Here is a 12,878-nt window from a genome sequence, read left to right on the forward strand (position 1 = left end):
CGAGGCTGACAAGCCCTCGAGCCGGAACTGGCTGCCCCACTGACTTTTGTCATGCTACAGTCATTAAAGCTGTCGAGACGCCTCAACCTGCATGCCAGATCCGCCAACCAACACAGACACAACAATTCTGGACCCCCATCCAACCTGCAGCTGTCCGTCCAGCCTTGCTTGCCGAACTGCCTGCCACCTGATACCCGCAGCTGTCTCCCTTCTTGAACTATTTCGAGGGGCTGCAAAGCATTCTGGAACCAACTCGACGCTAACGAGCATTGAGATCATCTCAAGTACCAGGTACATTGTGGTTCTGTCCCCCTGGTCCTTCCCCGAAGGCCCCTAGTGACATTTACATCCCCTTGCTCCCTTGGCGCTGAAACCAAATAACCTTGAACAGTTAAGACTGATTGCTTTACCAACTACCCTCCTGTCAGTATCCAGAGTGCATCCCTTTCCTTTTGAAACTGTCTGTTCTCTGTATTTCTTTACAGGGTGGGTTGTATTGTGTAGTGTGCTAGATCTGTCTATTGTAATAATAATAATAATAATGTAGATAATTGTATACAACCTTGACTGGACAGTCCCTTTTATCATTGGGTAATAATTGTATTTTCGCTGTGTTTCAACTAACCAAGGATCCACGACCTTGCAGAGATAAGCCTGCCGTTCCATCCACCATCCACGTTACCAAATTTGGAAAAGGAGGTTTATAATTGACTAGTGTTTCCAATCTGTTTGTATCACTTCTGGTGTACTAGAGGTGTGGGGCTGATTGATGGTTTAGAAACCGATATTCATCCCTGGACCACTGGTGCACCGGAAGTTGATTCGTCACAATCTGTCATGGTACTCACTTGGATCTCGTGTGGTGGAGGAACCTTCTGATCTTGGAGAGTGTTTGATCAGACTTCATGTGAATGTTTTGTCTGGCTTAATGAAATACAACACTGTTAATTAACAGACTCAAAACACCCAGATTTTTGGCTATACAGTGTGGGCAAAATACAGCAAATGAAGGCTGTATTTTATCCTAGAGCACATTTTGCCTTTGGGAGCTCTGCACATGTTGTAGACAGTGTTGAGAAAGAACATTGTATTACAGTATCACTAGAGCTCATTTGGGCAAACGGGCTGCGATCGAGGACGCAATTTCTTGTGCTTGTCGGACATTGTTTGTTGTACGCCTTATGCCACTTATCATTGGCAGGGGCGTTGCTAGGGGGGGGCTAAGGGGGCTATAGCCCCTGATCTTTTGGTTGTAGCCCCGGATAGAATCTCAGGAGCTACAGCCAAAAGTCTAGCTAGCCCCCAGTCCCAACAGTTCCAACATTAGCATAGCCCCGACTCTTTTCCAGACCTAGCAACTCCCCTGATCATTGGTGACCTGTGATAACACCCACGATTGGTAGCCTTGGGGGAGATAAGCCCCTTTTTGCCTTCAAAGGATGTCAGAATGCGCCACCTCAGAATGAACATAACGTAACATGCTTCACAAGGGTGACAGTGTTTGCATTGTGCATCCCTTCCAAAGACAGCCCCCAAAACAACCACTGAACACAGTTTTCTGCGCGCGGCACGTGAGCCTCTACATATCGCTACCCAAAGCAGTGCACACCTGCAACATTTTTCACGCAAAATATGTTCACTTTTGATAATTGAAAGCCAGCACTAAGGTTAGCAGTCGCATAATAAAAAATACACGCAAAGTTTTGGTAATATGGGTCCAGAGTGGCATAGATGTATTAAATAACTTGAATTGGCCAAGGTGTGCACCTACGGGTCTGCCACCATCCCCCACGGATTGGGGCAGGGATATCATTGAACTGTGCTGGTGATCCCCCCACAGATGTGCTTTAATGTGTCTTATCGCAGAACATTTCATCATAGAGAAAGGGGACTCCCCCCTTCCTGTTCCCCGGGTGTGATAGCGACCACCATGAACAGACTGTGAGTCACTGAGGCAGGGCAGGCGTGGATACAAGAAAAAAGGAAGGGGCCTTGGCGATGCATGTGCCTTAATGGGTAAGGGCCTGGTGCACGTGCAAGGGTTCCTGAACGACATATAGCAGGAGTTGCAGGCCACCAACTAGATGAGGACTGCATTGTTCGAGCAGGCATTAGAGGTGCAGAGGGCGGCAGAGTAAGCCTCTGGGCACAATGCTTCGTCCATCAGTGCCACCCACTCAGTATCTGTTGTCATTCCCACCATGCCTCCATCCAAACAATCCCTTAGCTAAAGTAGCGGGAGGTCAGGCTGTGGCGCACTCTTTCTCGTGCCACCTTCATTGTGTTTCTGACCTATCAGGAGCAGGCCCTATCCCGATGCAGGAATGTGTAGGATGGAAAGTGTTCTCTTTCCATTTCCAGTATCCCCTTTGCTTCAATGACAGAGCAGTTACCAGTCCATCCAGCAAAGTACAGTTCCACCCAAAGGCTGCTTCAACCACTACCAACCACCGCCAATGTTAAGCTGCCATTGAAGGGGGAATATTTTGCCAACACTTTCACACTCTCCATTTCCACCTTGCTTCATTCTTCATGATATGATATGATATGGCATTTATAATGTGCCTGTACACAAGTGTTTCTAGGCACGACAAGACAAGGAGGGGAAAACAGATGGAGGAAAATCAACGATCTTAATAGGCCTTGTGTTATTCAAGCTGTGCAGGGAAGAGGAAGGGGAGACGTGCAGACGGGAGGGGGGTGGGACTGCAGGTAACTCAAGTGCAGCCAGCGGGTGGCTAAGTGCAGGTAACTCAATAAGTGCAACCAGCGGATGTTTTATGAGTGCAGAGTGAGGGGACTGTAGGGTTGCAGATAGAGACCACAACTGCTGGGGGAGCAAGGAGGCAGTGCGAAGGGCAACTGGACATGCAGAAGCATCGACCCAAGTTCAGCGGGTAGTCAGGAGACCAGTGCATGGAGCAGTCGGGACATCAGCAGGGGAGAAGAAGAGAGAAAGTGTAAGCGAAAAGGAAGGTCTTGAGTTGCTTCCGGAACTGGAGGTGGTTCTGCTCAAGTTTGAGAGAGTCAGGGAAGCTGTTCCAGAGTGAGGCCCCATCTGAAGAGAGAGATCTGCCCCAACTCTCTCCTTGGAAAAGTGAATGACCCTCAGAGAGCTGGAGGTGGATGAGCAGAAAGCTTGAGAAGGGGCATGTTTAGGAAGAGAGAGTTGGAGGTAGTGTGGTCCCAGGCCCCAGAAAGCCTTGTGGACCATGCAAAGGGTCTTGAATTTGATCCTTGCCACCCCAGGGAGCCAGTGAAGAGATTTCAGAGCTGGAGAGATACGATCCCTGGGCTTGAGGCCAAGGACAAGACTCACAGTCCTGTTCTGGATAAGTTCTAGAGGTCGGAGAGTGGAGGCAGGAAGATTTAGAAAGAGGCTTTTGCAATTTATGTATTTATTTATTAATTTCTATTTATAAAGCGTACAATTGCCATGAGGCATTGTGGCACTGTTACAGCATATTTACTTAGGTGCAGGCATAACAAGGATAAGCTCTTAGATACAAGTTAATTACAACTTAGACAATAATCATGTTCGTGGTTACATTGGAACAGTAGAGCGGATGCAGATTATTTGAATAGTATGGTTTTCAGTGCCTTTCTGAAAGCTGTGAGGGAGGTTTCTTTTCTGAGTCTGGGTGGTAATGAGTTCCATGATTTAGGTGCTAGCACTTCAAAGCTAGGTTCTACCACTTCAAAGCTGACACCGCCGGCTTTAGCTCTGTTGAAGGCGGGAAGGCGGGAATTGTCAGTTGGTGAGAGTACTTTGTCACACTTAGTTCTGAGTGATTGTACTAGGTGTATTCGTTCAGCTAAGTAGGTGGGCGCTGATTGGGATGCACATCTGTGTGTGATTTTGAGTGCCTTGAACAGAATACGTTCTTTGATATGGAGCCAGTGAGTATCTTGTCTGTCCTGAGAGATATGCTCTCTCCTAGGAATGCTAAGAGCCGCTCTGAGAGCAATATGTTGTGTGATCTGTAGTCTGTTTATGTTTTTGGCAGATGTACCTAGCAGGAGGACATTGCACTAGTCCAATTTTGCGCCTATGGTAGCTCTGTCAATACTGAGACAGTTTTTGGAGGAGAGGTGGGGTTTTACAGCATTGATTATTTTAGTGGTGAGGGCTGCTGATGATGAGATATAACTAACTTGTCTATTCATAGAGAGGGTGGAGTCCAGAAAAACTCCAAAAGTTTTAACTGCAGCAGAGACTGTGATGACAGTGTTCTCTATGCTGAAGTTACAGTATTTGCTGTCGAATTTTTTACGGACTACTTGGTGCCTACCAGTAGGATTTCTGTTTTATCCCCATTTAGACAAAGGCTGTTGGCCGCCATCCAGGCCTGGATGATAGCACATGTCTGCTGTAAGGTTTTGAGGTCTTGCTCATAGTCACCAGTAAGTGGGAGAAGAATTTGTGTATCATCGGCATTATTGGTGAACGTTATGCCAAAATCTTCTAGGTCATTGAATAATGGTAGGGTAAAAAGGTTAAAGAGTGTAGGGGAGGTACACGAGGCTTGTGGCACCCAACAGCAAATGGGGGATGGAGTGGCTGATGCCTGGTCTGAGAAAAGCCTCATGACTCGGCCCTTCAGGAAGGAAGTTATCCATGTGGTGGCTTCTTGGGAGAAGTGGGCGGAGTCTATGAGGTGTTTCCCTTGAATTTTGTGGTCGACCAAGTCGAATGCTGCTGACAGGTCGAGGAGTAGGAGGAGCGCAGACTTGCCCTTATCCATGTTCCCTAGAAGCTGATTTTGAAAGTCTAGCAGGGCTGACTCTGTGCCGTGCCGAGGGCGAAAACCAGATTGCCTCTTGCCTAGGGTGTTGTGCATTTCCAGATAGTACTGGATCTGTAAGTAGGCAGCCTTGTCAAGAATTTTCAACAGGAATGGCAATAGTCCAGCCTAGAGAGGACCAGGGCTCTGGAGACAGTGAGCTTCTTGGGGAAAGTGAGGAAAGGAAGAATACCTCTGAGGAGGTGAAGCTGATAGTTTGACTTCTTAGAGGTGTCTGATATGCGAGGAGAGAAGGAGAGGGTGGAGTTGAAGATGAGTCTAAGGATCTTAGCCTCACAGGTAGGAGCAGGAAGAGAGCCCATAGTGGGTGGCCAAAGAGAGAGAGAGAGGGAAGGAGGGAGCTGGTGTTCCGATGAGGAGGATCTCAGTTTTACTGGAATTAAGGCAGAGATAATTGGTGGCGCACGATTCCTGCATTTCAGCCAGACAGTCTGGTATGAGAGAAGTAGAAGAAGCAGCTGAGGGGAGCCTGAAAGAGAGCTGGGTGTCATCCGCATAACACTGAAAGTTGGAGCAGAAAGTAGCAATGCAGTGAGCAAAAGGTGCCATGTAGTGGTTGAAGAGCCAGGGAGAAAGTTAGACCCCTGAGGAATACAACAAGTCGAGAGAGGGATAGAAGAGAGGAAAGACCCCTGTTGGACCTGAGAGAGTCGGTCAGTGAGAAAGGAGGTCAGCCAGGCCAGGGCTTGATGAGTGATACCCAGGTTATCACAGGGGTGATTGAGCGGGATGGCATGGATGACCGTTTCAAAAGCAGAAGAAAGATTGAAAAGAATGAGGACAGAAGGAAGGTTAGAATCAAGGTAATAGAGCAGGTCTTCACAGGTGTTCAGGAGAGCAGTTTCTGTGCTTCTGGCAGCTCTGAGGCCAGACTGGTGGTTGTGGAGACAACCAACAGATTCAGTGGGAAGATTAAGCTGAGAGATGGCCTCCTTTTCCAATCATTTGCTCATGAAAGGAGTGATGGAGATCAGGCAATAGTTAGCTGGGTAGGAAGAATCGGCAGAGGGCTTCTTAAGAAGGGGGTGCACAAGGGAGTGCTTAAGGGGGAGGGGACGTTTCCAGTGGTAAAGGAGTGATTGCAGAAATCGGCCAAGGCTGGAGCAAGGGTGTCAATGTGGTCCTTTTTGGTTCTGGATGAACAGGAGGAACCAGCTTTGATGACACTTTCATAAATCGGACTAGTCTAGAAACATTGTCTGGGGTGAACAAGGGAAAGGAAGAGAAAGGAGGAGGAGAGACTGCCACAGGCAGGCCTGGAGTGCAGGAGGAAGAGGTAGAGTAAGAGAAGGTGGTCAGGACGTCCTGAGTTTTTGTGATGACATGAGAAGTCCAGGCCATGCAGAGGGCCTCGAAGGGAACAGGAGAGGTAGAGACTAGAGCAGGATTTCCTAGCTCCCTGCAGATTTTGAAGAGTTTGGCTGAGTTGTTAGATGCCCAAGAGATGCTGGCTTGGATGTGGGCTCTCTTCATGGTGAGGGGTGTCTGAATTGCCTTTGGAACAGACTGCAGGCCAGTTTGTCAGAGGGTGCACCCGATGCCCTTCACTTCCTCTCAGCCACCCTGCACTTGTATTCAAGGGTGATGAGGTCAGAGTCGTACCAAGAGTTGCACTTGGATTTGGGCTTTAGGCAGATCCTCATGACAGGGGCAAGGACATCAAGACATCAAGAGTATTAGAGATAGAGAGATGAAGGTTAGATAGGACTGTGTCATGGTGTGAGTCAGCCAAAGGTTCAGAGGGAGGAGTGAAAGTAGCACGGAAAGCCTCGGGTGATACACGCTTCATGGGTCGGATGACTGAGAAGGTAGGTGGCAGTGCTGGAGTCAGTTTGGCCTGAGGGGTAGAGAGAGAGAGGTGAGAGGAAAGGAGAAAGTGATCACTCCAGTAGAGAGGAGTGGTGAGAGGGTTAGAGAGGGGGAGGTCTGACAAGATCAGAACATCCAAGGTGTGCCCTGCAGAGTGAGTCGGGCCCGAGGGAAGAATAGAGAGAGAAAGAGAGAGAGAGAGAGAGAGAGAGAGAGAGAGAGAGACTTGCAGAGGTTGCGAAGGAATCCCGAAGAAGGGCAAGTAGCATCCAGGTGGATGTTCAGGTCTCAAAGGAGGAGAAGTTGAGAGGTAGAGGTGAGGAGGGAAGGGAGAGGTCAGCCCACTCAGAGAGGAAGACGGCGACCTGGCCAGGAGGCCTGTAGATAGTGGCCATAGTGAGAGAAAGGCCAAGAGAGATAGAAAGCCTGCAGACCAGGTATTTAACGGAGGAGTAGTCCTGCATAGGAATGATTGAGGCAGGGATCCACTCCTAGAAGATCAAGGCTACACCCCCACCAGGACAGTTGGTTCTGGGTTCAAAGAGGATCATCTTGTAGTCCTCAGGAAGGAGAGTGTCAAGGCTTGTGACAGAGCTGGCCGTAAACAAAGTCTCAGTGAGACTGAATACATCCAAATAAAGTTCTTCTAGGAGATGGCAGATTTCAGAGGAGTGTATGACAGCTGAGCGAGAGTTGAGAGTAGCAATGTGGAGCGGTTGCCCACTTTGATGGACTTATGTAGAGGGGTACAGATCAGATGTACGCCCTGCAGAAGTGTTGGAGGTGCCCGAGGATGGACAGAGGAGGAAGGAGGAGAAGGCAAGGTAACCGCGGGGGAGGAAGAGGGAACCAGAGGGATGGCAGAGGAAGGAGGCATCCAGGTGGCCAGAGAAGCAGCAGAGGGAGCCGTAGAGGTGGCGCAGGACGGAGGCGGCTGAAGTTGCAAAGAGGGGAAAAAAGGGATAGTAGGAGAGGAAAGGAAGTTGATAAGTCGTAGGAAACATCTATCAAAAAAGGAGGAAGTTGGCCTGAGGGCCTTGGACCAAGACAGTGCTGTTTAGTAGACATGAATGATGGTCTTGGAGGAGTGGAAGGGGGCCAGGAGGGCCTCCCACTGGGTGCCATCATTAATGGGAGAAGAGGAAAAATGGAGAGAGAACAGAGACCATATGGGGGGGTCCATAGGCCTGGAGAGGGAACGGCAAAAAAGATGTCGATAAGGGTCTATCTGGAAAAAGCACTGGTGTAGGTATCAGTGATAGGGAGGCCTGGGTTGAAGACCAGGATGTCCCTTTTGAGCTTCTTCCTGCCAGACCTAGTGAGAGGGATAGTCGACATAAAAGCAGTTAGAGAAGATAGGTCAGAAGGCACCATAGAGGGTGCGGAGAGGAAGAGGTGGTGAAGAGAAGGGGAGGAGCCAGCTTAAGGTGTGGGGGCAGCACTGGGGAGCAGGCAGGCGGGGGTACACAGAAGAAGGGGGCACACAGTGGACAGGACAGCGGACAGAAAATCAGATGCAATGCATAGTCAACAGCAGCATACAGCGTACAATGAGGAACCTAGAGAAGAAGGATGCAGATGTAAAGAACGAACAAAAAGGCACAGAGCACAGTTGCGAACCTAGAAGGGAAGAAGGAATACAGATGAACAACAAGGCACAGGGCACATCAGGGGACCTAGGAGGTAAGAAGGACAGCGCCAACAACAGAACAAAGACCTAGATTGGAGGAAGCAGTCAGTATAGTGAAAAGCACAAAACCTGAGCAAAGGAGGACACACAAAAGTCAATCATCAAAGGAACCTAGAAGTAAAGAATGAACACAGCAGGAGTGCAGGAAATGCAATGTAAGCCAACAACCATGGAGAACAAAAACATCAAGAACAGTACAATCAACAAAGGAACGTAGAAGTGAGGAATGAACACAGCAGGAATGCAGGAAATGCAATGTAAGCCAACAACTGTGGAGCAACAAAAACGACAGGAACAGTACACAATGGATCAGGGGTGGGAGATAAGAAAGAGAGGGGAGGGAAGGGACAACAGGGAATTCAGGGACCTAAGATTCGAGGCAGCATAGCGACTAAGAGAAAGGAGGGGTGCGTGCGCCCAAGTAGAGAGGGAAGCACACGCAGCCTAACTTGCGTGGGGGCCTAAAAGTTACGAGGAAGTGCAGGCAGCCTAAGGTGTGAGCGAGCACACATGGCCTAAATTGCGAGGGAGTGCATGCAGCCTAAGTTGCGAGGGAGTGCACGTAGCCTAAGATGTGAGGGAGCGCATGCAGCCTAAGATGCGAGGGAGCGCACAAGGTCTAAAGTAAGAGGGAGTGCAAGTGGCCTGGAGTTTGCAAGGAAAGCGCATGTGGCATAAGCTGCGAGGGAGCACCCACGGCCTAAGATGCGCGAGAGCGCATGCAGCCTAAGATGCGAGGGAGCGCACGTAGTCTGGGGAGAGAGTGAGCGCATGGTGGGTTTGAGGACTAGTCACAGGGGAAACAAAGCATGTGCAAGAGGGAGAAGGGGCCCCGGGTCAGGGGTCATTGTGAGGAGTGTAGCAAGCTAACTCTCCCAGCACATTATTACCTTGCAGCGGCAGACAGGAGGGTGAGGTTGCCTGCACTCACTGTCAACACTGCTAACCCCTTCCCTGCCAAACACCTGAGTGACTCAACAGCACAGCCTTGTCTTGCAAAGGCTTTGCCACAGAGGGTACGTACCTCGGTTCTTAAAGGAACGGAAGCATGGACGTAGAGAAGCATGCTGCGTGCAGTTGGGCAGCATCTCCTCCACACCTGCATCGCTAAACACTGCAGCCTTGTCCTGCGAGGGCTTTGCCGCAGATGGTCCCTACCTCAGTTCTTATAGGCACAGAAGCATGGATGTAGCAAAGTGTACTAAGTGTAGTCAGGCAGCGTCTCTTGCGCACCTGCATTGCTCAACACCGCGGCTTGTCCTAAGAGAGTTTTGCCACAGAGGGCCCATACCTAAGTTCTGATAGGAACTGAAGCGTGGACGTAACAAAGCGTGCTACATGTAGTCGGGAACTGTCTACTGCGCACCTGCATTGCTCAACACCGCGACCTTGTCCTGTGACAGCTTTGCCGCAGACGGTCTGTACCTACCTCGGTTCTTAAAGGCACAGAAGCGTGGACATAGCGAAGCGTGCTACATGTAGTCAGGCAGCGTCTCCTGCGCACCTGCATCACTCAGCACTGCAGCCTTGTCCAGTGAAGGCTTTGACACAGAGGGTCCATACCTAGGTTCTTATAGGCATGGAAGCATGGATGTAATGAAGCGTGCTACATGTAGTTGGGCAGCATCTCCTGTGCACCTGCATTGCTCAACACTGCAGCCTTGTCCTGCGAGGGCTTTGACACAGAGGGTCCATACCTAGGTTCTTATAGGGATGGAAGCGTGGACGTAACAAAGCATGCTACGTGTAGTCAGGCAGCGTCTCCTGCACACCTGCATCATTCAACAGCACAGCCTTGTCCTGCAAGGGCTTTGCCGCACAGGGTCCGTACCTCGGATCTTATAGAAAAGGAATCATGGATGTAGCAAAGCGTCCTATGTGTATTTGGGCAGTGTCTCCTGTGCACCTGCATCACTCAACACTGCAACCTTGTCCTGCAAGGGCTTTTCTGCAGAGGGTCTGTACCTGGGTTCTTATAGGCACAGAAGCATGGATGTAATGAAGCATGCTATGTGTAGCCGGGCAGCGCCTCCTGCGCAACTGTGTCACTCAACACCACAGCCTTATCCTGCAAGGGCTTTTATGGCCCCTTCTAAGATGAACTCATGCTTCTGTTAGATTTCCCCCACCCTCTAATCATCCTGGATTGCTTTTTTTGCCCCAGGACTCTGGGATTACTGTTTGGACATTCCTTGGATCCTGTATTTGCTTTTTCGACTCCCCCACACCCCGGAAACCTGGATTTCCCCACCCATATCAGCCCCCCATACACACTGGGTATTCCTGCTACTCCTTTGAGATTGATTTGTTGCTTCCCTAAATTTGGGATAATTCAATTGCAATTCAGTTCATTTTTAATTGTTTGCAGGTCATACATCCCCAGCCCACCCCACCCAACCTCTCCCCCTTTGAAATAAATATTTGTTAAAGTTTCAGTGGTATAGTTGTCATGTGTTCTCTCTAGAACTTGTTGTCGGTCAGGGCAGGTGGGTGGTGTCTATTCAAAATGAAATAGGGTTTACTGATCTCGATTGAAGGATATTTCAAATATGTCTTCTCTCAATCATAGCCTGTAAACATTTACAGGGTCTCGGATTCCGGGCCCACATCCCTGTGCTCTATTGCCATGATACTCACCACCAGAACCATCCTCATCAGCATCTGGCGTAGGAGCATTGAACATGATGGCGATGTTGTGCAGCATTAAGCACAGGGCACTGATGAAGCATACCTTATTGGGTATGCACCTGCAATCCCCACCTGTCGTGTTTAAGCAGCGCAAGCAGTAGTCTAGCACACTAAATGCTCAAAGGGATTATCGGTGCTGTTGTATGCCATTTCCACATTAGTACCTGGCGCGGGTTATGATAAAAGAAACAAACGCACCGATTGGTGCGTTTGCGAACCTTACCACACGGTAAACCTGCACCCGTTGTTGCACATCCCCTGCACTGGTGTTCATTTTTTTTTTATTATTCCTTTCAGGCCACCATGGAAAGGGAGAAGGGACAACGTGCAGTCCCTTCTCCCTGTTCCATAGCGGCCATTTTTTAAAAACTTTTTTTCAGGACTGTGGTCGATCAGGCGGGTTTAGCATGTTTGGTTTACTTGATGGGCAGTCTGTGCTTGTGAAATGCAACAGTCATACATCTTTCCAGTAGAGAGCATATTTTGTGTGTGCTTGGACATCGGATGAGACTTATTTGCTCATTGATGAGCAGGGCAAGCCATAGTCAATCTACCCGCTTGACAGTGCATAAGAAGAGCACACAGTGATGGTGAGTTACTTGCCTTTTGCGTTTCACTGCCATGCACATAAGATATGATTACAAGTGTCTTTCGTCATTTTGCTATGTCTACCATTGCTTCCATTCTTGGTTTTGGAGGGTGTGTTTGCTCACGACTGTGTGCAAACACCAAGATGTTTCGAAACAGTGATATGTGTTAAGGCTGCAGGATTAGTGGGTCTGAGGCAGCAAGAATTTGAGTGAAATGTGTGCTTCAAATTGACACCCAGCGGCCATGTCCAGTGTTGTTGTGGTCTCTCTGTCTTGGGAAGCAGATTTGTTTGTCAAAGAATCATGATTGGGTGGAGCCAGGATCGTAGAGTCATGTGAATGAAAACGTTTTCAACACATGGGTGAAGAGCAGGTATGCATCACGCACCACTTGCACAAGTGTTACTGTCTTCATGCGCGTGTTCTTTTTCCCTAGGTGATAAGCCAATGTGTGTGCCTGTGCAGTCCAAAGCACGCACTGCTTTGTGAACCCTGCTACATCATATCACCTGACCTTGATGACACTGATAATCGCAGGGTCGGTGAGAACGGAAATGCAGTGGTACTTCCGTCCCATCCTGGCTTCCATTACCTGAGAAAGGATTCAGGAAAATCATGTCTGGGTAATGGCATGTGGCAATGTCACCGTGTGCTGGGAGGTTGCCCTTGCTTGGAAGTGGAGGACAGTGAGCAGTTCCACAGGGAGCTGGGGTGGATGCTCTGCTGTCAGGCTGTATTTCTGCGAGGATAGTGGATGTTGTGAAAAGATCCAGGTGTTAGGTGGCAAGGATCTGCTGGTTGGTAAGGTCAAGTTGTGACAACAGAGGCCTGTACACCTTTCAATGTACACCCGATGTACTCTCCTCCCCTCTGCCCCACCTGCAAAGCTGCTGTACAGGCTGATGAGATCCGTACAGGGTAGTGATGCTGGGATGGCTGACAGGCTGCCTGCTTTTGGGCCTGCACCAGGCTGATGGACTTACTGCTGTGGGGCTTCTAGACTGGCGTATGGGCTGGTTGCTGGGGAGTACTTCAGGGCAAGGCGATTGGCTTGCTTTTGGTTGACATGCTGAGCAGACTAATGGGATACCTGCTGGTGGTGTGCAGTGCAGGCTGATAGGCTACCTCTTGGCAGGCTGCTTCAGTTGGTCCACCATCAGGAGTAAGTTGCTACTATTGGATCGTCAGGAAAATATTTTGCACATTAAATGCATGCCTGTTTACATGCATGCTGCCTATGTGGAGACTACCCCCATGTGCATGGATGTCAAACTAGGCGACGGAACAATATGAGGT

This window comes from Ambystoma mexicanum, chromosome 3p (assembly GCF_040938575.1).
Source record: "Ambystoma mexicanum isolate Mex_15411 chromosome 3p, UKY_AmexF1_1, whole genome shotgun sequence".
In the NCBI taxonomy this organism is placed as follows: domain Eukaryota; kingdom Metazoa; phylum Chordata; class Amphibia; order Caudata; family Ambystomatidae; genus Ambystoma; species Ambystoma mexicanum.